The sequence below is a fragment of the Zea mays genome, chromosome 2, assembly GCF_902167145.1.
Source record: "Zea mays cultivar B73 chromosome 2, Zm-B73-REFERENCE-NAM-5.0, whole genome shotgun sequence".
NCBI lineage: Eukaryota > Viridiplantae > Streptophyta > Magnoliopsida > Poales > Poaceae > Zea > Zea mays.
Window position 1 is genome coordinate 215,104,378 of NC_050097.1, and position 27,342 is coordinate 215,131,719.

Below are 27,342 nucleotides of genomic sequence, written 5' to 3' on the forward strand. Positions count from 1 at the left end.
TTATCTTCTGGCTCTTGCATTTGTCTGAAGGCCTTAGCAAATATGATATCAGCTGCACTGCCTGTGTCGACCAAGACATTATGGACCAGAAATCCTTTGATAACACAAGAGATAACCATGGCATCATTGTGTGGGTAATCCTTGAGATGAAGATCCTCTTGGGAGAAGGTAATGGGAATGTGAGACCATCTTGACTTGATGAAGGGTCCTTGCACCCCAACATGCTGTACCCTTCTCTGTGCTTCCTTCTTTTGTTTCTTGTTAGCTGGTTCTGAGGATGAACCACCTGTGATCGGGAGCACCAGCTTCGGGTCCGAAGCAGCTCCAGCTTGGTCATTGAACGAAGCCATCAGTTCGAGAAGTGGAAGTGAGTTCACCGGAGGTGGGCGCCAATGTTGGGGACTTGTTCTCAAATGCTATGAATTAAGAACAAGGCAACATAGAGTGTTAAATGTTAAATGTCCTTCGTCCAACGAAGGATTATTCCTTTGGGGATTAAAGGACCTTGGACGAAGGTTAATGACAATATGATTACGAAGATTAAATCTTCGTAATTGTAGTTTAATAGATTGTATAAAATAACATAAAGTATAGAGTATCAAAGGTAAACGAATCATAAATGAACCACATTGCATTTACTCAGTATATTTAATTATTGAATACAGTTATACCTCTGCCTTGGCAAAGATTGGTTTCCGAATGATGCGATTGCAGATACAGGAATGCGTGAACAGTAAAGGAATACTGTTCACTATTTATAGGCACAGGGCGCAGCCTGTGAGAGATTACAAGTATGTCCCTTATAAAAGTTTACAACATTGACTCAGACCTTTATGGACTAAAAGGTCATTCTATCTTTAAGTCGGTTTGTGACACCGAAGCTTCATGAAGAGGGACCTTCGGCCATCTTACACAAACAGCTTCAGCCGAAAGTCGCTTCTTCCTAGAAGACCTTCGGCGACGAAGCATAGGCCCAACAGCCGCATGGATGGCGGGTTGAATGTATGAAATCCTAGGGTCTCATTTAGAAAGTGCACGCGGCGAAGGGGTATCATCTATTCCTGGTCGTGCGATCGGATATGGACGACACAGATTAAATCGATCAACTTCCTGAACCGGTATGCACTGAGCACCGCTGATCCCCAGATCTGCGGCCCAGATTTTATGAAACCCAATTAACCCACAACCGCCAGATTCAAAATCTACGGCCCCCGCTGCCCGGTATCCAGCCCCCAATCCACACCGTTGATTGACCCCATCAACGGCCACGGCGTTCCCTTCTTCTCCGAGCCAAACCGAGCGGCGGCGCTGGCGCACCCACGGCGGAGCATCGCCGGCGAACGCGCAATCCGACGCCCGGACGCCCTTAACCTGAAATTGGCTGGTGCTAAACCTAGCCGGGGTGATGGCGAACACGGAAGGGAGATTCTTACCCGCGATTGAAGGAGTAGCGAGCTCGTCCACGGTTCGGGGCGGGTCCGTGACACGAACAGAGCGCCGGTGAGGGATTCGGGTGACGCCGACGGTTGTTTTCCCCAAATCGAGGGCGCGCATGGCTCCCCAATGGTTCGTCGATCGCCACAGACACGCCATTCAGGCCTTGGGCGCTGGTGCGGCGCGCGACGACGATGGCGGGTCCCGGCGCGGCGCAGACTACGGGCGCAGATTGACGGGGTGACCTTGAATCCCCCACGGCGGACGACCGACACACCCTGCCCAATTTCTCCCATCGCTCGGCGAAGGGGCCCCAGGGAAATCCCTCGCGAGCACCAATTGAGGCCCGCCAGTGGAGGTCACGGCGAAATACGATGGCGGCAGTGGAGTTCTTCCGCCAAGGTGGTACTCGGTGATGGATTTGGGGACAGCGCGAGCGATTACGGGAGAGAGGGGAAGGAGCGGCACGATTTATACCCTAGGATGAGTCCGAGCATGGGCACGAGAAGCGAGATCTCCGGCGAGGTGGTCGGTATTCTGTTGAAACGACAACGGGGAGAAGGACCTGACAGACGCGGCCCACAAGTCTGTGGCACGGTGGAAGGGGTTTTGGGCTGACAGGCGGGTCCCGTCATTCAGTGAGTGCGCGGTGAGGAAAGCTGGCCGGGCCGCGCGGACAAGTGGGCGAGGTGGGCCAAAATGACACCCCCCCGGCCCACGAAGCCAATCTACCTTTTCCCTTTTTCTTTTATTCTGTTTTCCCTTTTATTTAACATTTTTCTTTGTTCCAAATTTTTGAATTCAAGTTCTGTAGTGAATTTGTACTAGACTTGGATGTATGACTTGGACATTCCATTGTGAGTTGAGTCTACTTATTTATAAATTCATTTTGTGCTTTATAGTATTTCTCCCTTCTTTTCCAATTTCAAATTTAGGTTTTGATCCACATCTCTATTCATTATTACATTTTATTAGTGTTATTATTATTCAATGCGCAAGCAAAACTCCAATATGATGCATTTTCTTTTATTTTGTTAACATTGTTTTAATTAATCACTCTCGATTACATGTGTGCTCTTTTATGATGCAAATATGGCACATGAAATGAGGAGATCTACTATACATTCCTTGTATACAATTTTGAGTATTACAGCTTTTGATGATTAAAGCCATCTCCTCATTGTCGAGCTTGGATGCATCGATGGGGAGTCTACTTGACGTAGACTCTTTTGCTTCTCTTCCGTCGCTTTGAATGCGACGGATTGCACCTCGGGTGTGGAGGTGGCGCCTCGCTCGATGATTTGTTTGGAGCCTTTGATCATTAGCTCAAAGCTCACAAACTTTCCTATCACTTCCTCGGGAGACATTAGTTTATATCTTGGATCACCACATATTAATTGAACTTGAGTAGGGTTAAGAAAAACGAGTGATCTAAGAATAACCTTGACCATTTCATGGTCATCCCATTTGGTGCTCCCGAGGTTGCGCACTTGGTTCACCAAGGTTTTGAGCCGGTTGTACATAGCTTGTGGCTCCTCCCCTTGGTGAAGCATGAATCGACCGAGATCCCCTCGATCGTCTCTCTCTTGGTGATCCTTGTCACCTCATCTCCTTTGTGCGCGGTCTTGAGCACGTCCCAAATATCTTTAGCGGACTCTAACCCATGCACTTTGTTATACTCCTCTCGACTTAAAGAGGCGAGGAGTATAGTTGTTGCTTGGGAGTTAAAGTGTCGTATTTGGTCGGCCTCATCCGAGTCATAGTCTTTATCCCCCACCTGTGGTACCTGCGCTCCATACTCAACAACATCCCATATACTTTTGTGGAGTGAGGTTAGATGACCTTTCATTCTAGCACTCCACATAGAATAATCTTCACCCTCAAAAATGGGTGGTTTGCCTAATGGAACGGAGAGTAAAGGAGTATGTTTAGGAATGCGAGGATAGCGTAGGGGAATCTTACTAAACTTCTTGCGCTCATAGCGCTTAGAAGTGACAGATGGTGCGTCGGAGCCGGATGTAGAAGGTGATGAAGAATCGGTCTCGTAGTAGACCACCTTCTTCGTTTTCTTTTCTTCTCACCGCTCCGATGCGACTTGGTGTGTGAAGGGGATCCCTTCACCTTATTGCCAAACTCTCCCGATGGAGCCTTCCCGTGGCTTGTGGTGGGCTTCTCGCCGGTCACCATCTCCTTCTTGGCGAGATCTCCCGACATCACTTCGAGCGGTTAGGCTCTAATGAAGTACCAGGCTCTGATACCAATTGAAAGTCACCTAGAGGGGGTTGAATAGGCAAATCTGAAATTTATAAAGTTTAAGCACAACTACAAGCCGGGGTTAGCGTTAGAAATAAAATCGAGTCTGAAAGAGAGGGCGAAAACAAATCATGAGCGAATAAGAGCGGATGACATGGTGATTTGTTTTACCGAAGTTCGGTTCTTGCAAACCTACTCCCCGTTGAGGTGGTCACAAAGAACGAGTCTCTTTCAACCCTTTCCCTCTCTCAAACGGTCACCTAGACCGAGTGAGCTTCCTTCCTTAATTTCCCGGGTCACTTAGACCCCGCAAGGACCACCACACAATTGGTGTCTCTTGCTTTGCTTACAAGGCTTTGAGATTAAGAATGAGAGAAAGAAGAAAGCCAACCAAGCAACAAGAACAACAAAAGAACACAAGCCGATCTTCTCACAAGTCCTAAAAACTAGAGTTGAATTGTGGACTTTGATTTGATCGAAGGCTTTGATTTGTGTCTTGGAGTGTTGTGTATTGCTCTTGTATTGAATGAGGAGTAGTGAATGCTTGGGTGCCTTGAAGAGTGGTGGTTGGGGGTATTTATAGCCCCAACCACCAAAATGGCCGTTGGGGAACTCTGCTGTCGAAGGGCGCACCGGACAGTCCGGTGCGCCAGCCACATCACCCAACCGTTGGGGTTCGACCGTTGGAGCTTCTGACACATGGGCCACCGGACAGCCCGGTGGTGCACCGGACAGGTCCTGTTCACTGTCCGGTGCGCCTGTTCTGACTTCTGCGCGCGCAGTCCGCGCACTGTTGAAAGGGAATTAGGCTTACACCTATTTTCTAATTGATTTTGGTGGTTGAATTGCTCAACACAAATAAATTGGACTAACTAGTTTGCTCTAGTCTATAGGTTCTACAGGTACCAAAGGTTCACAAAGAGCCAATAAAAAGACCAAGAAAAGGGTTCAACAAAGAGAGCAAGGGATAACCGAAGTGTGCCCTGGTCTGGCGCACCGGACTGTCCGGCGTGCCACCGGACAGTGTCCGGTGCACCAGGGGACTCCAAGCTAAACTTCGCACCTTCGGGAATTCTCAGAGGCGCTTCGCTATAATTCACCGGACTGTCCGGTGTATCACCGGACAGTGTCCGGTGCTCCAAGGAAGAACGGCTCTAAACTCACCAGCTTCGGGAATCCGCTCCGCTATAATTCATCGGACTGTCCGGTGAGTCACCGGACAGTGTCCGGTGCACCCCGGACCGTCCGGTGTAACAGCGGAGCAAGGGCTACTTCGCGCGCAATGGTCGACTGCAACGCATTAAATGCGCGCCTGCACGCGCAGAGGAGCATAGCACGCGCGGGTGGCACACCGGACAGCCTACAGGGCCTGTCCGGTGCACCACCAGACAGCCAGGCGGGCCCACAAAACAGAGCTCCAACGGTCGGAACCCAACGGCCGGGTGACGTGGCTGGCGCACCGGACACTGTCCGGTGGCACACCGGACTGTCCGGTGCACCATGCGACAGCAGCCTCCACCAAACGGCTAGTTTGGTGGTTGGGGCTATAAATACCCCAACCACCCCCACATTCAAGGAATCCAAGTTTTCCACCTTCCAACTACTTACAAGAGCTAAGCATTCAATACAAGACACACCAAAGTGATCAACTCCTCTCCCAATTCCACACAAGGCTTTAGTGATTAGTGAGAGAGATTTGTTGTGTTCTTTTGAGCTCTTGCGCTTGGATTGCTTCCTTCTTTCATTCTTTCTTATGAACAACTCAATTGTAACCAAGGCAAAAGACACCAATTGTATGGTGGTCCTTGCGGGGAAGTTTGTTCCCGTTTGATTGAGAAGAGAAGCTCACTCGGTCCGAGGGACCGTTTGAGAGAGGGAAAGGGTTGAAAGAGACCCGGTCTTTGTGACCACCTCAACGGGGAGTAGGTTTGCAAGAACCGAACCTCGGTAAAACAAATCTTTGTGTCTCACTTCTTATTTGCTTGTGATTTGTTTTTACGCCCTCTCTCGGACTCGTTTCTATTTCTAACGCTAACCCGACTTGTAGTTGTGATTAAGTTTGTAAATTTCAGATTCGCCCTATTCACCCCCCCTCTAGGCGACTTTCAATTGGTATCAGAGTCGGTGCTTCATTAGAGCCTAACCGCTCGAAGTGATGTCAGGAGATCACGCCAAGAAAGAGATGGGGACCGGCGAGAAGCCCACTACAAGCCACGGGAAGGCTCCATCGGGAGAGTCCTACAACAAAGGGAAGGGGAAGGAAAAGGAATCCCCTTCACACAAGTCGCGTCGGAGCGGTGACAAGAAGAAGATGATGAGGAAGGTTGTCTACTATGAGACCGACTCCTCGTCGCCATCCATCTCAAGCTCCGACACGCCGTCCATCACTTCTAAGCGCCATGAGCGCAAGAAGTTTAGTAAGATCCCCCTACGCTACCCTCGCATTTCTAAACATACACCTTTACTTTCCGTCCCATTAGGCAAACCACCAACATTTGATGGTGAAGATTATGCTAGGTGGAGTGATTTGATGCGATTTCACCTAACCTCACTCCACAAAAGTGTATGGGATGTAGTTGAGTTTGGTGTACAGGTACCATCCGTAGGGGATGAAGATTATGATGAGGACGAAGTGGCCCAAATCGAGCACTTCAACTCCCAAGCCACAACTATACTCCTCACCTCTCTAAGTCGAGAGGAGTACAATAAGGTGCAAGGATTAAAGAGCGCCAAGGAAGTTTGGGACGTGCTCAAGACCGCGCACGAGGGAGATGAGCTAACCAAAATCACCAAGCGGGAGACGATCGAGGGGGAGCTCGGTCGCTTCCGTCTTCGCCAAGGGGAGGAGCCACAAGACATGTACAATCGGCTCAAAACCTTGGTGAATCAAGTGCGCAACCTCGGGAGCAAAAAATGGGATGACCACGAAATGGTTAAGGTTATTCTAAGATCACTTGTTTTTCTTAACCCTACTCAAGTTCAATTGATTCGTGGCAATCCTAGATATACACTAATGACTCCCGAGGAAGTAATCGGGAATTTTGTGAGCTTTGAGTTCATGATCAAAGGCTCAAAGAAGATCAACGAGCTTGACGGCCCCTCCACGTCCGAAGCACAACCGGTCGCATTTAAGGCGACGGAGGAGAAGAAGGAGGAATCTACATCGAGTAGAACACCCATCGACGCCTCCAAGCTCGACAATGAGGAAATGGCGCTCATCATCAAGAGCTTCCGCCAAATCCTCAAGCAAAGGAGGGGGAAAGATTACAAGCCCCGCTCCAAGAAAGTTTGCTATAAATGTGGTAAGCCCGGTCATTTTATTGCAAAATGTCCACTATCTAGTGACAGTGACAGGGGCGACGACAAGAAGGGGAGAAGAAAGGAGAAGAAGAGGTACTACAAGAAGAAGGGCGGCGATGCCCATGTTTGTCGGGAGTGGGACTCCGACGAGAGATCCACCGACTTCTCCGACGAGGACGCCGCAAACATCGCTGTCACCAAGGGTCTTCTCTTCCCCAATGTCGGCCACAAGTGCCTCATGGCAAAGGACGACAAAAGGAAGAAGGTAAAATCAAGATCCTCCACTAAATATGAAACCTCTAGTGATGAGGATAATGCTAGCAATGAGGAGGATAACTTACGCATTCTTTTTGCCAACCTAAACATGCAACAAAAAGAAAAATTAAATGAATTGATTAGTGCTATTCATGAAAAGGATGATCTCTTGGACACCCAAGAGGACTTCCTTATTAAAGAAAATAAGAAGCATGTTAAGGTTAAAAATGCTTACGCTCTAGAAGTAGAAAAATGTGAAAAACTATCTAGTGAGCTAAGCACTTGCCATGAGACTGTTGACAACCTTGGAAATGAGAATGCTAATTTATTAGCTAAGGTTGATTCAAATGTTTGTGATGTTTTAATTCCAAATCTTAAAAATGATAATGTTGATTTGCTTGCTAAGATTCAAGAATTGAACATTTCTCTTGCTAGCCTTAGGATTGAAAATGAAAAATTGCTTGATAAGGCTAAAGAATTAGATGTTTGCAATGCTTCCATTTCTGACCTTAGAAGTAAAAATGATATATTGCATGCTAAGGTTGTAGAATTAAAATCTTGCAAACCCTCTACATCTATCGTTGAGCACACTTCCATTTGTACTAGATGTAGAGACATTAATGTTGATGCTATTCATGATCACATGGCTTTAATTAAACAACAAAATGATCACATAGCTCAACTTAATGCTAAGATTAATGAGCATGACTTAGAAAATGAAAAATTTAAATTTGCTAGAAGCATGCTCTATAATGGGAGACGCCCTGGCATTAAGGACGACATTGGCTTCCAAAAGGGAGACAATGTCAAACTTAATGCCCCTCCTAAAAGATTGTCTAATTTTGTAAAGGGCAAGTCTCCCATGCCTCAGGATAACGAGGGTTACATTTTGTACCCTGCCGGTTATCCCGAGAGCAAAATTAGGAGGATTCACTCTAGGAAGTCTCACTCTGGCCTTAATCATGCTTTTATGTATAAGGGTGAGACATCTAGTTCTAGGCAATCAACCCATGCTAAATTGCCTAAGAAGAAAACTCCTAATACATCAAATGATCATGACATTTCATTTAAAACTTTTGATGCATCTTATGTTTTAACTAACAAATCCGGCAAGATAGTTGCCAAGTATGTTGGGGGCAAGCACAAGGGGTCAAAGACTTGTGTTTGGGTACCCAAAGTTCTTGTGTCTAATGCCAAAGGACCCAAAACCATTTGGGTACCTAAAGTCAAGAACTAAACTTGTTTTGTAGGTTTATGCATCCGGGGGCTCAAGTTGGATCATCGATATCGGGTGCACAAACCACATGACAGGGGAGAAGAAAATGTTCTCCTCCTACGAGAAAAACCAAGATCCCCAACGGGCTATCACATTTGGGGATGGGAACAAAGGTTTGGTCAAAGGTTTGGGTAAAATTGCTATATCACCTGACCATTCCATTTCCAATGTTTTTCTTGTAGATTCTTTAGATTACAATTTGCTTTCAGATTCTCAATTATGCAAAATGGGCTAGAACTGTCTTTTCACAGATGTTGGTGTTACTGTCTTTAGAAGGAGTGATGATTCAATAGCATTTAAGGGAGTGTTAAGGGTCAGCTATACTTAGTAGATTTTGATAGAGCTGAACTCGACACTTGCTTAATTGCTAAGACTAACATGGGCTGGCTCTAGCATCACCGACTAGCACATGTTGGAATGAAGAATCTCCACAAACTTCTAAAGGGAGAACACATATTGGGACTAACAAATGTTCATTTTGAGAAAGACAGGGTTTGTAGCGCATGTCAGGCAGGAAAGCAAGTTGGTGCTCACCATCCACATAAGAACATCATGACGACTGACAGGCCACTGGAGCTCCTACACATGGACCTATTTGGCCCGATAGCTTACATAAGCATCGGCGGGAGTAAGTACTGTCTAGTTATTGTGGATGATTATTCTCGCTTCACTTGGGTGTTCTTTTTGCAGGAAAAATCTCATACCCAAGAGACCTTAAAGGGATTCTTGAGACGGGCTCAAAATGAGTTCGGCTTAAGGATCAAGAAAATAAGAAGCGACAACGGGACGGAGTTCAAGAACTCTCAAATTGAAGGCTTCCTTGAGGAGGAGGGAATCAAGCATGAGTTCTCTTCTCCCTACACCCCACAACAAAATGGTGTAGTGGAGAGGAAGAATAGAACTCTATTGGACATGGCTAGAACCATGCTTGATGAGTACAAGACTTCAGATCAGTTTTGGGCCGAGGCGGTCAACACCGCCTGCTACGCCATCAACCGGTTATATCTACACCGAATCCTCAAGAAGACATCATATGAACTCCTAACCGGTAAAAAGCCCAATATTTCATATTTTAGAGTCTTTGGTAGCAAATGCTTTATTCTTGTTAAAAGAGGTAGAAAATCTAAATTTGCTCCTAAGACTGTAGAAGGCTTTTTACTAGGATATGATTCAAACACAAGGGCATATAGAGTCTTTAACAAGTCCTCTGGACAAGTTGAAGTTTCTTGTGACGTTGTGTTTGATGAGACTAACGGCTCTCAAGTAGAGCAAGTTGATCTTGATGAGATAGGTAATGAAGAGGCTTCATGCATCGCACTAAGGAACATGTCCATTGGAGATGTGTGTCCTAAGGAATCCGAAGAGCCACCAAATGCACAAGATCAACCATCCTCCTCCACGCAAGCATCTCCACCAACTCAAAATGAGGATGAGGCTCAAGTTGATGAAGGAGAAGATCAAAGAGATGAGCCACCTCAAGATGACGGCAATAATCAAGGGGGAGATGCAAATGATCAAGACAAGGAGGATGAAGAACCAAGGCCGCCACACCCAAGAGTCCACCAAGCAATCCAACGAGATCACCTCGGCGACACCATCCTCGGCGACATTCATAAGGGGGTAACCACTAGATCTCGTGTTGCACATTTTTGTGAGCCACACAGGGTAGAGGAAGCACTCCAAGATTCGGATTGGGTGGTGGCGATGCAAGAGGAGCTCAACAATTTCACTAGAAATGAGGTATGGCATTTAGTTTCACGTCCTAATCAAAATGTTGTAGGAACCAAGTGGGTTTTCCGCAACAAGCACGACGAGCATGGTGTGGTGACAAGGAACAAAGCCCGACTTATGGCCAAGGGATACTCCCAAGTCGAAGGTTTGGATTTCGGTGAAACCTATGCACCCGTAGCTAGGCTTGAGTCAATTCATATATTATTGGCCTATGCTACTTACCATGGCTTTAAGCTTTACCAAATGGACGTGAAAAGTGCCTTCCTCAATGGACCGATCAAGGAAGAGGTCTATGTTGAGCAACCTCCCGGCTTTGAAGATAGTGAGTATCTTAATCACGTTTATAAACTCTCTAAGGCGCTTTATGGGCTCAAGCAAGCCCCAAGAGCATGGTATGAATGCCTAAGAGATTTTCTTATCACTAATGGATTCAAAGTCGGAAAGGCTGATCCTACTCTATTTACTAAAACTCTTGACAATGATTTGTTTGTATGCCAAATTTATGTTGATGATATTATATTTGGGTCTACTAACGAATCTACATGTGAAGAATTTAGTAGGATCATGACACAAAAATTTGAGATGTCGATGATGGGGGAGTTGAAGTACTTCTTAGGATTTCAAGTGAAGCAACTCCAAGAGGGCACCTTCATTTGCCAAACGAAGTATACTCAAGATATTCTAACCAAGTTTGGAATGAAGGATGCCAAACCCATCAAGACACCCATGGGAACCAATGGGCATCTCGACCTCGACACGGAAGGTAAATCCGTAGATCAAAAGGTATACCGGTCGATGATAGGTTCTTTACTCTACTTATGTGCATCTCGACCGGATATTATGCTTTCCGTATGCATGTGTGCAAGATTCCAAGCCGACCCTAAGGAAGCTCACCTTACGACCGTAAAATGAATCTTGAGATATTTAGTTTATACTCCTAAGTTTGGGCTTTGGTACCCTCGGGGATCCACATTTGATTTAAATGGTTATTCGGATGCCGATTGGGCGGGGTGTAAAATTAATAGAAAGAGCACATCGGGGACTTGCCAGTTCTTGGGAAGATCCTTGGTGTCTTGGGCCTCAAAGAAGCAAAATTCGGTAGCTCTTTCTACCGCCGAAGCCGAGTATATTGCCGCAGGCCATTGTTGCACGCAATTACTTTGGATGAGGCAAACCCTTAGGGACTACGATTACAAATTAACCAAAGTTCCTCTTCTATGTGATAATGAGAGTGCAATCCGCATGACGGATAATCCCGTTGAGCATAGCCGCACTAAACACATAGCCATTCGCTATCATTTTCTTAGGGATCACCAACAAAAGGGAGATATCGAGATTGCATATATTAACACTAAAGATCAATTAGCCGATATCTTTACCAAGCCACTAGATGAACAAACTTTTAACAAACTTAGGCATGAGCTAAATATTCTTGATTCTAGGAATTTCTTTTGATGTCTTGCATACATAGCTCAATTATATACCTTTGATCATGTCTCTTTCATGTGCTATGACTAATGTGTTTTCAAGTATATTTCAAACCAAGTCATAGGTATATTGAAAGGGAATTGGAGTCTTCGGCGAAGACAAAGGCTTCCACTCCTCTCCATAAACTCATCCTTCGCCGTCGCTCCGAGCAACTCTCTGTTTTTGGTATAATCTTCACTCACATGTTATTTACCAAAGAGGGAGAAAGTAGTTTGAAAGGGCTCCAATGATTCTGTTTTTGGCGATTTATGCCAAAGGGGGAGAGAGCATGAGCCCAAAGCAAAAGGACCGCACCACCACCAATTTCAAAATTTTTAGTCTTTCAATTTTGTTTTAAAGAAGTATTTTCAAATTGACATCTTATTTGTAATATAATTTCAAATTGGTATACCCTCTTCAAAATTAACTTCAAAACCCTCTTGAACACTAAGAGGAGGATTTCATTAAGGGGGAGTTTTGTCTAGTCAAAGGAAAAGCATTTGAAACAGGGGGAGAAAATTTCAAATCTTGAAAATGCTTCTCAAGAATATTATTCATTTACCTTTGACTCTTTGCAAAAGACTTTGAAAAGAATTTCCAAAACCTTTGCATTAAACAAAACATGTGGTGCAAGAGTGGTCCAAAATATTAAATAAGAAAGAGAAACAATCCATGCATATCTTATAAAATTTTATATTGGCTCAATTCTAAGTAACCTTTGCACCTACATTATGCAAACTAGTTCAATTATGCACTTCTATATTTGCTTTGGTTTGTGTTGGCATCAATCACCAAAAAGGGGGAGATTGAAAGGGAATTAGGCGTACACCTATTTTCTAATTGATTTTGGTGGTTGAATTGCCCAACACAAATAAATTGGACTAACTAGTTTGCTCTAGTCTATAAGTTCTACAGGTACCAAAGGTTCACAAAGAGCCAATAAAAAGACCAAGAAAAGGGTTCAACAAAGAGAGCAAGGGATAACCGAAGTGTGCCCTGGTCTGGCGCACCGGACTGTCCGGCGTGCCACCGGACAGTGTCCGGTGCACCAGGGGATTCCAAGCTAAACTTCGCACCTTCGGGAATTCTCAGAGGCGCTTCGCTATAATTCACCGGACTGTCCGGTGTATCACCGGACTGTCCGGTGTATCACCGGACAGTGTCCGGTGCTCCAAGGAAGAACGGCTCTGAACTCGCCAGCTTCGGGAATCCGCTCCGCTATAATTCACCGGACTGTCCGGTGTAACAGCGGAGCAACGACTACATCGTGCGCAACGGTCGACTGCAACGCATTAAATGTGCGCCTGCGCGCGCAGAGGAGCAGAGCACGCGCGGGTGGCACACTGGACAGCCTACAAGGCCTGTCCGGTGCACCACCGGACAGCCAGGCGGGACCACAAAACAGAGCTCCAACGGTCAGAACCCAACGGCCGGGTGACGTGGCTGGCGCACCGGACACTGTCCGGTGGCACACTGGTGTGAGACTCTGTTTGGTTTTGGTAATTGATTGACAACTTATATGGACTAATAAGTGTTTATGTTGAGATACACAGGTGATTAGTCCACAGGTACACTAGTGTGAGTTATTTTAGCCATGGTGGTGATGTGGCTTGATGATATTGAGATGCTCAACTAGTGTGATAAAGGATCTCACTGCATATGAAGACATGACATGGTGTCATGTGGCTATATGGAGAAGATCAAGAGATATGGCTTGGCTTCGATGCACCAAGTGGCTAGTGTGAAGGGCAAGTCAAAGGCTCATGTGTGAGGGACCACGTCGCGGTGAAGCAAGAGCAAGGACTTAGCACCGATGGACATGAAGCAATGGTGAAGAGCAAGCTATGTTGAGATTGATGAACCAAGAAGGCCATGTGATAACATGGAGTGGATCATATCATTATAGAATTATCAAGACATATGTTGATCTGGGCTTTTTGATCAAGTGGCTTGATGATGATGGTGGAGGAACTTCATGCTATGGACAAATGGTAAAAGGTATCATGGTTGGCTACACTTATGGATGCCCATTGTTCATCATTTAAGGAGATGGAATTGAATGCTCAAGGCAAAGGTATAACAATAGGTTTTTGTTTTACCGGTCAAAAGGTGCTTAGAGGTTGATAATTGACCGGGTTAGTAGGCTAGATAGCCGTACTATCAAGAGGGGTCAATTATCTTACTTGACATGTCTTTAGTGCCTCATTGCTCATATAGTTGGTGCATTTGCATGAGGGCTAACAACGCTTTGGTTCGTGAAAGAAACTTATTCAAAAGCGATTTCTTGAATGGGGGCTGAATTGAGGTACCGCGGACCGTCTGGGCCAGCATGGCGGACCGTCCGCAGGTCTAACTTGAGATGATGGGCAGAAACACAGAGTTTCTGTGTTTCGTGAAGTTTTTGTACTGCGGACCGTCTGGTCCCAGGTGGCGGACCGTCCGTAGTTGAAGGACTGGTGTTTGGACAGAACTCGAGTAGTTCTGTTTTGGTTTTATTTTTTGAACTGCGGACCGTCCGGGGCCTGAGTGCGGACCGTCCACAGTACAAATATTTTGTATTGCGAACCGTCCAGGGTCCAGGTGCGGACCGTCCACAGTACAAATATTTTGTATTGCGGACCGTCCGGGGTCCAGGTGCGGACCGTCCGCAGTACAAATTTCAGCAAATGTGCAGAGTCAGCAAAACTTCGTTTTGGCTCAGTTTTATGTATCGCGGACCATCCGACCTTGAGGGGCAGATCGTCCGCAAGTCATTTTTGAATGCTCTGACATTTTTATAACCGTTTATAGCCGTTGGGATTCTTGTGCGGACAGTCCGGGCTTGTATTGCAGACCGTCTGCATGTGCGCAGAAAAGGGGCAATTGACCCATAACGGCTAGTTTTGGAGAGGGGGCTATATATCCTTGTGTTGCCCGGGTTGAAAGCTATTAGGAGGCCATTTGGAACACTTGTGAGCATATTGGAGCCTTTCCTCTCCCTCTCTCTCACTCATATTGGTTGGGATTGCATTCTAGTGAGATTGAGAGCCATCTAGTGCATTGCATCAAGTTGTTGATCTTTGAGGCACTAGGGAGATCACCAAGTGAGATCGTTGGCTTGTTACTCTTGGAGGTTGCCGCTTCCTAGACGGCTTGGTGGTGGTTCCCCGTGAGCTCTTCAAAGGAGATTGTGAAGAGGCCACGGTGGTGATTGTGAGAGGCGTTGTGCTTGCCTCGCCGGAGCGGTGAAAAGCAACTCTAGTGGAATCGAGGTTTGAGGGTTCATTGACCAATCTAGCTCAAGAGATCAAGTGGAGACTTGATAGAGGAGCGGTTGGGAGCTTTGAATCTACCTCAACGTGGACTAGGGGTGACCGACAAGTCATCGACACCACGGGAAAAAATCATTGTGCCACGTGTCATCATCTTCCCGTTGGTTTGCAACTTTCCTCACTAGCTTGTATTTACTTGTTCATATACTTATGCTAGTGAGTATTTGTTGCTCATGTATGCTCTTGTATATCTAGTCATACCTATAATAAAATAGTTGCTCACTTGTTAGCTTGTGTAGCTAATCTGTTTTACTAGGCTTGTGTAGCTAAGTAGTTGTTTCTCTCTAGTAGTGCTTGTGCTTTGTGCTCTTTGCTTACTAGTATGTTTAGGAGCTATCGTTGTTCTTAAAATTACATTTGCATAATTTGTATGTCGTTGCTAACTAGATATGTATGGGAGAGCTCTTTCACTATCTTGGCACCTTAGTTGTTTCAATTAGAATCTTTTGTCAGGTGTTTGTAATAGTTAGAGGAGTGTAGTCTTGGCTAAACCAAAATAGTTTTAATTCCGTATTTATTTGTGTTAGCCATTGTAATTAGTTTTAGAAAGGACTATTCACCCCCCCTCTAGTCCGTCATCTCGACCCTACAAGTGGTATCAGAGCCTGGTTCTCTCATTTGGTGGTCTTACCGACCCGAGAGTAAGCTGGATGGTGACTAAAGGGCTAGAGGTTACTTGTGAACCACATATTTTTGATGGCACACATTTTGCACAGTGGAAAACTTGCATGAGTCATTATTTTCATACAATTGATGCAAAATTGTGGTGGATCATAAGTGTAGGCTTTTATAAACCCTTTGATGAGAACACAAAAGATCTCACCCAAGAAAAAGAGAAATGCTTACATCTTGAACACCAAGCTACTAACATTTTATATCAATGGATAAGTGATAAGGTGTTTAAGGAAATTATGTATATGGAGACCGCCCATGATATTTGGACATATCTTGATGGCATATATGGGAGGATCTCTAGCGAAAATGTGGAGCACATCCTCAACACTGTGGTTGTGAAAGATTGCTCCACCTCATGGTCAAGTGATAAAGATGAAAAACATACCACAAGTTCACTTGATAATCATGATTGTGTTGCCTCAAACTCAATAATGCAAATGATTGTTCTATCTCAAGCATACTTGATGATTATGGTGATTGTTCATGCTCGGATGATGATATTGCTACTACAAGCCCATCCATTACACCACATTGCTTGATGTCACAAGGTAATACGAAGGTATATAATGCTAATGTGACTAATCATTCATATTCATATGATGAGCTTGTTGTTAGACTTGCTAGCATGAACATTGACTTAGAAAATGAGAAAGATAAAACAAGAAATTTGGAAAGCGAAAACTTATTTCTAAAGAATTCATGTGAACAACAAAAACATCTACTTTATGTTATTACTTGTTCACATGAGGAACTAAAATTGAGTCATGAGGAACTTAGTGTTGCTCATGAAAATTTGGTACATGATCACGTTTTTCTCACTAACAAGATTTATAGTGAAGAAATTAAAACTAGTGAGAACTCATCACATGATTTATATGATCAATTGCAAAATGCTGCTAATCCATGTGATGAAGATAAGAAGAATGTATCCACCTCTTGTGATGATTTATTAGCTATGTCATGTTCTTCAACTATAGATTATTATTATTCTTCCTTGTCTTGTGGAACTAACCTTTTGAAGGAAAATAATAAGCTCAAAAACAAAGTGAAGAATTCAAGCAACATGTTTGAGAGGTGGCATAAATCAAAAGTTAGTCATGATCTTATAATGAAAAATCAAATAAGATATGATGACAAGAGTGGCCTTGGTTTCAACAAGAGCAATATCAAAGGCAGGCAATTGAAATTAAAAGGAAATAAGATATTTCACTTCATGTGCTATAAATGCCATGAGATGGGTCATCTTGCAAAGGCATGCCCCAATAAAAGGAAGCTCAAGTTGAAGAAGGAAGAATGGAGGCTAAAGCATGACAAGTGCTTCAAGTGCCACACTTGGGGTCACCTCACCTCAATGTGCCCAACCAAGAAACTAGTGAATCCACAAGTGAAGCCTCAACCAAAGTCACGAGTTGAGCAAAAGAAGAATCCCCAAAAGCAAATCAAGATTAACCATGAATATAATGGTGATGTGGGGAAAACAAGAAGAGAAAGAAGAAGGCATTCAATATATAATCAATATGACATGATGATCACAAATCAAAAGAAGAAGGATGATTTGGCTCAAATCAAGTGCTACATGTGTGATGATATGGGTCACTTTGCCTCAAGGTGTCCCAACAATCTTGAGAAGAAGGCTCAAGCAAATGAGAAGAGGCAAGACAATGTGAAGCAAAATTTGAGAAAGAAAGAGAAGGCTCAAACAAAGAGAACTTGCTACACATGTCGGGAAAGGGGACACATGGCAAATTCATGTCCCTTAGGTAACAATTCGAAGCCTATTTTAATTCATAAGAATATTATGCTTAGAAAGGATGGCAATGGCACCTCATTTGTTGCAATTGCAAAACATCCCGCTATTCATACTAAGGCAATGCCTAAGTATGTTGCTCCTAACTTAAGAGGACCCAACTTAGTTTGGGTACCATCAAAACATGGATGATCATGAACAGGTACCTTGGGCGTTGGAGGCTTGATTCGATAATATTCATTTAATCATCATATGTTGAATTAAGTGTTGAAGACTAATAAAATTCTATCCCAATGCCAAGTCAATAATAAGTGAAGTCCAAATTCTACCAAATACAAGTGCTTTATTCAAGTTGGTTAAATTATGAATGGATTGCAAATAAGTTAAGTTCAAACTTGCTATTGGATGATCATGAGGTATATAAAGTATAATATTTGTTGATCAAATTCATTTGAATGCATATGAGTTGATTGAATTGGATATATATGCATATGTTGCTTGTTATAAGATGATTGAATGGACAACTTGCTAAATAATCAAGTTTGGATTGATTTGTGTTGAATAAATTCAAGAGACTTCATTTAGTAAGTGGTTTGAATGGATACTTGTCTTTTGAAAGTAGTTCATTTCAGATTTGATTCAACTTGAAGAAGAATAACTCAATATACTGAAATCTGGCCAATATTGAAAATCTGACAAGGCTGTGCTCATAACCATGTTTGAGTGATCAAATCTATTTGGATTGGCTTGAAATTCAGTTTACTTGCTCTATGCATATGATAGCAAAGTCTGTGCAAATTTCATAATCATTGGATAAGTGAAACTTCTTGATTAAGTCAATCTTGTCAGCACAAACACAACAGTTTTCAGCATGTACCTACCGTGGGAGATGTTATGGCTGGCAGCACATATGAAGTCAAATGAGTCTCAACTTTTTACAGCTGTTAGCAAACTTATTAAAGCACATCTCCACCAATTGTCGTGGTCATAGGATCTGTACGTCAAAATTTATGAATGTTTCTTTGGAGTATACAGAATCTGTCATAAGTGACAAGTATTTGAAATGTTGAAAGCCACTTTGATTGGAAGGCTCTCATATAGGATAAATCACATAAGTTGTCTGAGAGACCATAGTTTGGTTTTTAATTGATCTATAATCATGGAAAGTGAAGGGGTACAAGGATATTTGTTGAGAAATATTTTGGCACTTATCTTGGTACTCCAAGTTGAAGATCAAGACCAAAGATGATCAAAGTTGAGGTTATCATATAATCGATTGCATAATCTTCTTTCTTACATATGGCAATCCAAATGCTTAAATTGGTTGTAAGTATTTCTTGGCAAATTTCAATTTGATTACTCTATTATTGCCATGATCTAGACATAAAAGAGAAAAAACCCGTGTTCGTGAATGAATAAGGTGCTAAGTAAGAAATTCAAATTCTTAAAGCACTTATCTAAAGGGGAATTCTCTATATGACTAGAGTTGTGAAACTAATTTTTTTACCTAAGTGATCTATGTAGTTTCACAGCATGAGAATGAGTTTCTCAAATGGACTATGCAATTAAACGTATAAAGAAGAACAATCCAAAACTATGTGATGTATTCTCTCTTGTTCATTTGGATTTATTTCTTCTACATTAAATACTCACCATGATATGATTTAAAATTAGCCTTTGAACTTAATCAATTTATCATGTATGTTTAATTTGTTAAAATTAAGCATTGAAGACTAAGAGAATTTTAGTTCATATAATAAGGTTTTCTTGTTTAAGTATCTGCCTACTTTATGTATTCAAAGTGTTATAAAAGAGAATTTGGCACTAGTATTACTAACGACATCTCTTTTGAGCTTGTTCATGAAATTCTGTGAAAAGAGATTCCATATGTTCAAATTGGTTACTCCTCACCAAAAAGTAAGAAAAGAATTTCTAGAGGCAAAGTGGTACTTAATTGGAGCAATCAAAAGATTGATCAGGAAAGAGAACAAGCAACACATTCAAAGGCAAATCAAGCATATATGATTGATGTTTCAAACATGGATTGATTTTGAATATTTTCCAAGTATTTTTTGGTTTGACATCAATTCATGATCACTTATACTCAAATCATGTGCTTTCATGCAAATTATTTATATATGGTTGAATGCTAATGCTTGGTGCAGTCATAAAGTTCATAAATGAGCAATGATCCTATTTTAAAATTCAACTATTGAGAAATTAACAGTCAGCTCAATGGAGTGCAAGTTCCAGGTCTCGGACCGTCCGGTCCTAGGCCACGGACAGTCCGAGAGATCAGGACACGGACCGTCCGAGCTCCCACTGCGGACCGTCCGTGAGTAGCAGTCTTGCATAAACAAAGGAATTTTCTGGAAGCTTAAGCAAATCTATTTGGTTAAGTCACATATTGAGCTGCTCATGAGGATGACTTATGAAGAAGATACCAATGCAAATGAATATCAAAACCTTCAAGTGGCATCAATATCTATAGAGAAATGTCCAGGCCAATATTATTCCTTCAATTAGTATTCACTAAGTGGTTTCTAGATCAACCATACAATTGATATCCTTTGAGTAGTACAAGACTTCAAGTGATCCACAACCTTAAGTGATCATCAACTCAAGAGATCAACTCTCTCCTAAAATAAGTTCATGCAAGTGATGTCAAGGATTTTATCATGCATATGGTGTCCATCAAAAACTTATTGAGTACTTTCAAGTTGGTATAATATTCACAAGTACATTTTCCCAGAGCCTTAGAACAACCCTTTTATGGCAATTAATGACAAAGGGGGAGAGGTTGGAACAAAGATATGTAAATGTGCAAGTTGGAACAAAGATATGGAAATATGCACAAGAGAAAATTGGACATGAACTCAGGGGGAGCTTTTGATTAATTGAGTTAGAATGAATACGAATGGATCAAGAGCAAAGTATAATGGTATGATATTTTATTGAACAAGAGATGCACACAAGTAGGGGGAGCAAGCTCGTGAATATATGTTTGATGCATTTGTTTGTGCACAACATTTCTTGCTTGCATCACATTTGTCTTATATTCCTACATACTTGTGTGTAAGTGTTTGCTAGAACTAAGACTTGGATGATAATTGATTTAGTGATATTTATAAGACTAGTCTTAGTGTGAAAGGAGTAACTAGAATCCTATTTATTATGATCTCATGTGGTATCTAGTTTCACTTGTTTCTAGCAAGATGATGCTAAGGATGAAATGAAAAGTAGTAAACACGCTACAAAGGTACATTTCTATTTTGTATACTTTAGCATCATGTGGTAGTGATAACGTCCCCTCAATTTTCATATCTTTGCATGTGTGTAAGCTTGAAACCAAACCATCCAAGCACACATGTAGGCGAGGATATCACTACCAAACCGTTTTATGGTGCTTATCCAAATCTTAACAAATGAGCTTAAAGTGGGATAAGGAACATAAGAACTTTGCCAAACTAGCAATTTACACTTGTGTGAAAAGCTAGCTTGGAAAAAGAACAAAAACGACAAATCTTTGTAGAGTTGTCATCAATTACCAAAAAGGGGGAGATTGTGAGACCCTGTTTGGTTTTGGTAATTGATTGACAACTTATATGGACTAATAAGTGTTTATGTTGAGATACACAGGTGATTAGTCCACAGGTACACTAGTGTGAGTTATTTTAGCCATGGTGGTGATGTGGCTTGATGATATTGAGATGCTCAACTAGTGTGATAAAGGATCTCACTGCATATGAAGACATGACATGGTGTCATGTGGCTATATGGAGAAGATCAAGAGATATGGCTTGGCTTCGATGGACCAAGTGGCTAGTGTGAAGGGCAAGTCAAAGGCTCATGTGTGAGGGACCACGTCGCGGTGAAGCAAGAGCAAGGACTTAGCACCGATGGACATGAAGCAATGGTGAAGAGCAAGCTATGTTGAGATTGATGAACCAAGAAGGCCATGTGATAACATGGAGTGGATCATATCATTATAGAATTATCAAGACATATGTTGATCTGGGCTTTTTGATCAAGTGGCTTGATGATGATGGTGGAGGAACTTCATGCTATGGACAAATGGTAAAAGGTATCATGGTTGGCTACACTTATGGATGCCCATTGTTCATCATTTAAGGAGATGGAATTGAATGCTCAAGGCAAAGGTATAACAATAGGTTTTTGTTTTACTGGTCAAAAGGTGCTTAGAGGTTGATAATTGACCGGGTTAGTAGGCTAGATAGCCGTACTATCAAGAGGGGTCAATTATCTTACTTGACATGTCTTTAGTGCCTCATTGCTCATATAGTTGGTGCATTTGCATGAGGGCTAACAACGCTTTGGTTCGTGAAAGAAACTTATTCAAAAGCGATTTCTTGAATGGGGGCTGAATTGAGGTACCGCGGACCGTCCGGGCCAGCATGGCAGACCGTCCGCAGGTCTAACTTGAGATGATGGGCAGAAACACAGAGTTTCTGTGTTTCGTGAAGTTTTTGTACTGCGGACCGTCTGGTCCCAGGTGGCGGACCGTCCGTAGTTGAAGGACTGGTGTTTGGACAGAACTCGAGTAGTTCTGTTTTAGTTTTATTTTTTGAACTGCGGACCGTCCGGGGCCTGAGTGCGGACCGTCCACAGTACAAATATTTTGTATTGCGGACCGTCCGGGGTCCAGGTGCGGACCGTCCGCAGTACAAATTTCAGCAAATGTGCAGAGTCAGCAAAACTTCGTTTTGGCTCAGTTTTATGTATCGCGGACCGTCCGACCTTGAGGGGCAGACCGTCCGCAAGTCATTTTTGAATGCTCTGACATTTTTATAACCGTTTATAGCCGTTGGGATTCTTGTGCGGACAGTCCGGGCTTGTATTGCAGACCGTCCGCATGTGCGCAGAAAAGGGGCAATTGACCCATAACGGCTAGTTTTGGAGAGGGGGCTATATATCCTTGTGTTGCCCGGGTTGAAAGCTATTAGGAGGCCATTTGGAACACTTGTGAGCATATTGGAGCCTTTCCTCTCCCTCTCTCTCACTCATATTGGTTGGGATTGCATTCTAGTGAGATTGAGAGCCATCTAGTGCATTGCATCAAGTTGTTGATCTTTGAGGCACTAGGGAGATCATCAAGTGAGGTCGTTGGCTTGTTACTCTTGGAGGTTGCCGCTTCCTAGACGGCTTGGTGGTGGTTCCCCGTGAGCTCTTCAAAGGAGATTGTGAAGAGGCCACGGTGGTGATTGTGAGAGGCGTTGTGCTTGCCTCGCCGGAGCGGTGAAAAGCAACTCTAGTGGAATCGAGGTTTGAGGGTTCATTGACCAATCTAGCTCAAGAGATCAAGTGGAGACTTGATAGAGGAGCGGTTGGGAGCTTTGAATCTACCTCAACGTGGACTAGGGGTGACCGGCAAGTCATCGACACCACGGGAAAAAATCATTGTGCCACGTGTCATCATCTTCCAGTTGGTTTGCAACTTTCCTTACTAGCTTGTATTTACTTGTTCATATACTTATGCTAGTGAGTATTTGTTGCTCATGTATGCTCTTGTATATCTAGTCATACCTATAATAAAATAGTTGCTCACTTGTTGTTAGCTTGTGTAGCTAATCTGTTTTACTAGGCTTGTGTAGCTAAGTAGTTGTTTCTCTCTAGTAGTGCTTGTGCTTTGTGCTCTTTGCTTACTAGTATGTTTAGGAGCTATCGTTGTGCTTAAAATTACATTTGCATAATTTGTATGTCGTTGCTAACTAGATATGTATGGGAGAGCTCTTTCACTATCTTGGTACCTTAGTTGTTTCAATTAGAATCTTTTGTCAGGTGTTTGTAATAGTTAGAGGAGTGTAGTCTTAGCTAAACCAAAATAGTTTTAATTCCGTATTTATTTGTGTTAGCCATTGTAATTAGTTTTAGAAAGGACTATTCACCCCCCCCCCCCTCTAGTCCGCCATCTCGACCCTATAACTGGATTGTCCGGTGCGCCATGCGACAGCAGCCTCCACCAAACGGCTAGTTTGGTGGTTGGGGCTATAAATACCCCAACCACCCCCACATTCAAGGAATCCAAGTTTTCCACCTTCCAACTACTTACAAGAGCTAAGCATTCAATACAAGACACACTAAAGTGATCAAATCCTCTCCCAATTCCACACAAGGCTTTAGTGATTAGTGAGAGAGATTTGTTGTGTTCTTTTGAGCTCTTGCGCTTGGATTGCTTCCTTCTTTCATTCTTTCTTGCGAACAACTCAATTGTAACCAAGGCAAGAGACACCAATTGTGTGGTGGTCCTTACGGGGAAGTTTGTTCCCGTTTGATTGAGAAGAGAAGCTCACTCGGTCCGAGGGACCGTTTGAGAGAGGGAAAGGGTTGAAAGAGACCCGGTCTTTGTGACCACCTCAACGGGGAGTAGGTTTGCAAGAACCGAACCTCGGTAAAACAAATCTTTGTGTCTCACTTCTTATTTGCTTGCGATTTGTTTTTACGCTCTCTCTCGGACTTGTTTCTATTTCTAACGCTAACCCGGCTTGTAGTTGTGATTAAGTTTGTAAATTTCAGATTTGCCCTATTCACCCCCCCTCTAGGCGACTTTCAACTGTAGCGTTGTCAGCCGACCGTTGAACTCGACCGTTGCGCTGGCGACCGTTGCTCCGCTTGGCACACCGGAAAGTCCGGTGCTACACCGGACAGTCCGGTGAATTATAGCGGAGTGGCTTCCCAAAATCCCGAAGGTAGCAAGTTTGGAGTTGATCTTCCTAGTGCACCGGACAATGTCTAGTGGTGCACCGGACACTGTCCGGTGCGCCAGACCAGGGCAGCCTTCGGTTGTCTTTTTGCTCTTTTTATTTGAACTCTTTCTTGGACTTTTTATTGGTTTGTGTTGAACCTTTGGTACCTGTAGAACTTATAATCTAGAGCAAACTAGTTAGTCCAATTATTTGTGTTGGGCAATTCAACCACCAAAATCATTTAGGAAATGGTGTGAGCCTATTTCCCTTTCATATAGGTTCAACTAACAGCCCCCACAGGAATTAGGGACAATTTTATGGCAGACGTAAAATCGTATTCATCGTCGTAAAAATCATCACTGGAATGCATAAATAGTGTAAGTAGCAGACATAAAACATAATCATCGATGACATAAACATGGATCGAATAGTTCGTCGCCATAGGACGATCCCGAGACCGCTAGATCAAAGGACACCACCGAAGCCACCGGATCAGAGGACTTGGTCATCGAAGGACGCCAGAGCCACCCACGCCTCGCGTGGCCGCCATCGCCATAGACGACCGCGCGTCACGCGACCGCCGGAGCAACCCGCGTCTCCTGTGGCCACCACCGCCGTTGTTGAAGCCTACCACGCCTAACGCAACCGCTGTTACCGCTGGGTCTGGGGTGCGCCGCCGCAGCTCGTCCGATTCGGGAGCGACGATGATGCTTGCCCGCATGCCCCGGGAGCGTCGCCGTCGCTCGATCCTGGTCTCAGGGCGGCACCGTCACCGTCACTGTCGCCTGTCTCAGGGCGGCACCGCCGTTGGCCCTTGGGATCACCACCGCTCGCACGCTCGAGGGAACCACCGCCATGCTCGCATGCCCGAGAGAACTGCCACCATCGCTAAAACCTAATCCTTGGTAGCCTGCGGTTTTCTCTAGTTATTGGAAGCACAGTGCTTGTAATATATATATATATAGTATTTAGAGCCCTGGGCTCTCTCTAACTATTGGAAGCCCCGACCAGCAACCGACCAGGTGCGCAGGCTTTTTGGCTCACTGTACCACCTACTTACGTCAATTATAACTACGTGTTATGCTCAATCGTGTTACGGTTTACACACTTTTTGGTATGCGCATATTGTACACCGCTTCCTGTACTATCATATAAAACCGACCGCGACGACTGTTTTTGCCCGAGAGGACTAGGGTTTCAGCGGCGGCGGCTGCCGAGCCCCATTCCCTGATCTGAAGCACCTCAAACCACCGCTCTGCCCCAGATCCACCCAGCTACTGCCTCCTCGGCGCCCCTCGGCCAGCTAAAGGGACCTCCTCGGCGCGCTCCTGTGCCGCCACAGGCGCCGCCGCGCGCCTCCATGCCTCTGCCCCAGCGCCTGCCGCGGCTGGAGCAGGAGGCGCCGTGCCGTTCTCGATCCAGGCGCCCAACGAGAAGATCGAGATGTACTCGCCGGCCTTCTATGCCGCCTGCACCGCCGGAGGAATCGCCAGCTGCGGCCTCACCCACATGGCTGTCACGCCGCTCGACCTCGACAAATGCAACATGCAGGTGAGCGGGCAGCGGCCTAGATCTGTGTCCCCCGGTACTCCACGAGCTTTTTTTTGGAAATCTCGTGCGGATCTGTGGTGTTTGGTTGGTTGGGAAGCCAGGAAGGTTAGCCGTAGGCTTGAGATCTCGATTTCGTCTCCGTGATCTGGATGTTGCAAATCTAGCCACATCCTGTGTGACTATGTGTGTAGATTTACTTCCTGTGTGCATCGGTAATTCGGTTTCCTTTCCACTTGTGAGATTCATTGGTTCAAACTTGTGCTTGATGTTTTTTTTTAAAAAAATAGTACTAGTTTGGTAGTTTGCTAGCTTAGTAGCTTTTGTGTGGATTGCTATAATGCAGGGCTTGTTCTGACTGTTTAAAGTAGGTTTGTGAATGCGTGGCTAGACCTGTGACTAAATTTTTGCTACCAATATAGTTCTCGAAATTAGTTGGAAAATATGATAATTGCATGTAGATTTGTAATTTGAAGTACTATTATACGATTTCAAGTTATTAAATTTAAACCTTCTTTTGTAATAGTGCATACATATGCTACACCCACCTCTGCCAGCATTTAGCATCATTGTATTATCATAAAACCATAATTTCCAGGTAGTATTTAGTTGTGCTAGTCTATTAGGTGAATGCTTTTAATCATTATACCATTTTCTGTTCAGCTTTACTAAGGAAAGTAGTGACTCGACTCGTGAATAGCTGAACAAGACTGATCTCAGTATGCTGGCGAAAAAATGGTGAATTAGAGTAATCAATCATATTATCTTCCATATTTGCATATAATTATACTTTTTGCAGGTGGTATTAATGGAGAAAGATCAGAAATAGCTGAAATTGAAGCAGCATCAACAAGTGAAGCTGCTCGGCTTAGAGCTGCTCTCCGGCGTGCTCCACCCGGCGCTGTTCGGGAACCTCACCAGTCTTTTGAACGGTAAGATTTGTTATTCTTTAGTTATACAATTTCTAGTAGAGACAACTTAAGTATATCAACAGGGAAAATGGAGGTTCATGGATTTACTTAGGCTTATTCTGACGTGTCTTTATGATTTATACAGGCTTACACAGACCTGTTTTGATAAGAGCCGAGCAGCGATTCTTCAATTTCGGACCACGACCTAGCTAAAGGCTAATGGTTCCAAATGTCTGAAGTACCGAAGACTGGGCTAGCTCCTTGTTTTTTTGTCATGTCAAATAAATCGTGTATGATTGCAACAATATTGGCAAAATATCGTTGTGCTTTATATTTTGATGTACTGTGAACAAAACAAGTGCCCTATGAGACCATCATGATTTATGCATTTTCAAACTAAATTTTACGACACTTCTTGTTGTATTTTATGCTTCCATTAAAAACAGTCTTACTACGTTTTACGCCAAATTTATGACACTTTTTGATGTGTTTTACAGCAATCTCTTTGCGAAATGAGATTGTGCGCGTGTTTTATACTAAATTTTGTACTCATATACGCTGTTTTAGCTCACGTTTTACGCTGAAATCATTCGAGCCAGAACCCGCGCACGATCGGCTGCACGTGATTTTCACGCCGTAATTTTTGGCTCTGTTTGTTGTTACAAAACAGATATAGGATTTACGCTAAATTTCGTACTCATTTACGTTATTTTAGCTCACGTTTTACGCT

General features: G+C 43.6%; 1 long non-coding RNA gene across 1 annotated transcript; it reads left to right on the forward strand.

Annotated features, from left to right (window-relative positions):
- The first annotated feature begins 22,857 nt into the window (after nucleotides 1-22,857).
- LOC103647789 (uncharacterized) lies at nucleotides 22,858-27,023 on the forward strand. The gene is made up of 3 exons (XR_563033.3): nucleotides 22,858-22,896; nucleotides 26,501-26,633; nucleotides 26,758-27,023. It is a non-coding gene; the product is annotated as an uncharacterized lncRNA (long non-coding RNA).
- Nucleotides 27,024-27,342: the final 319 nt, after the last annotated feature.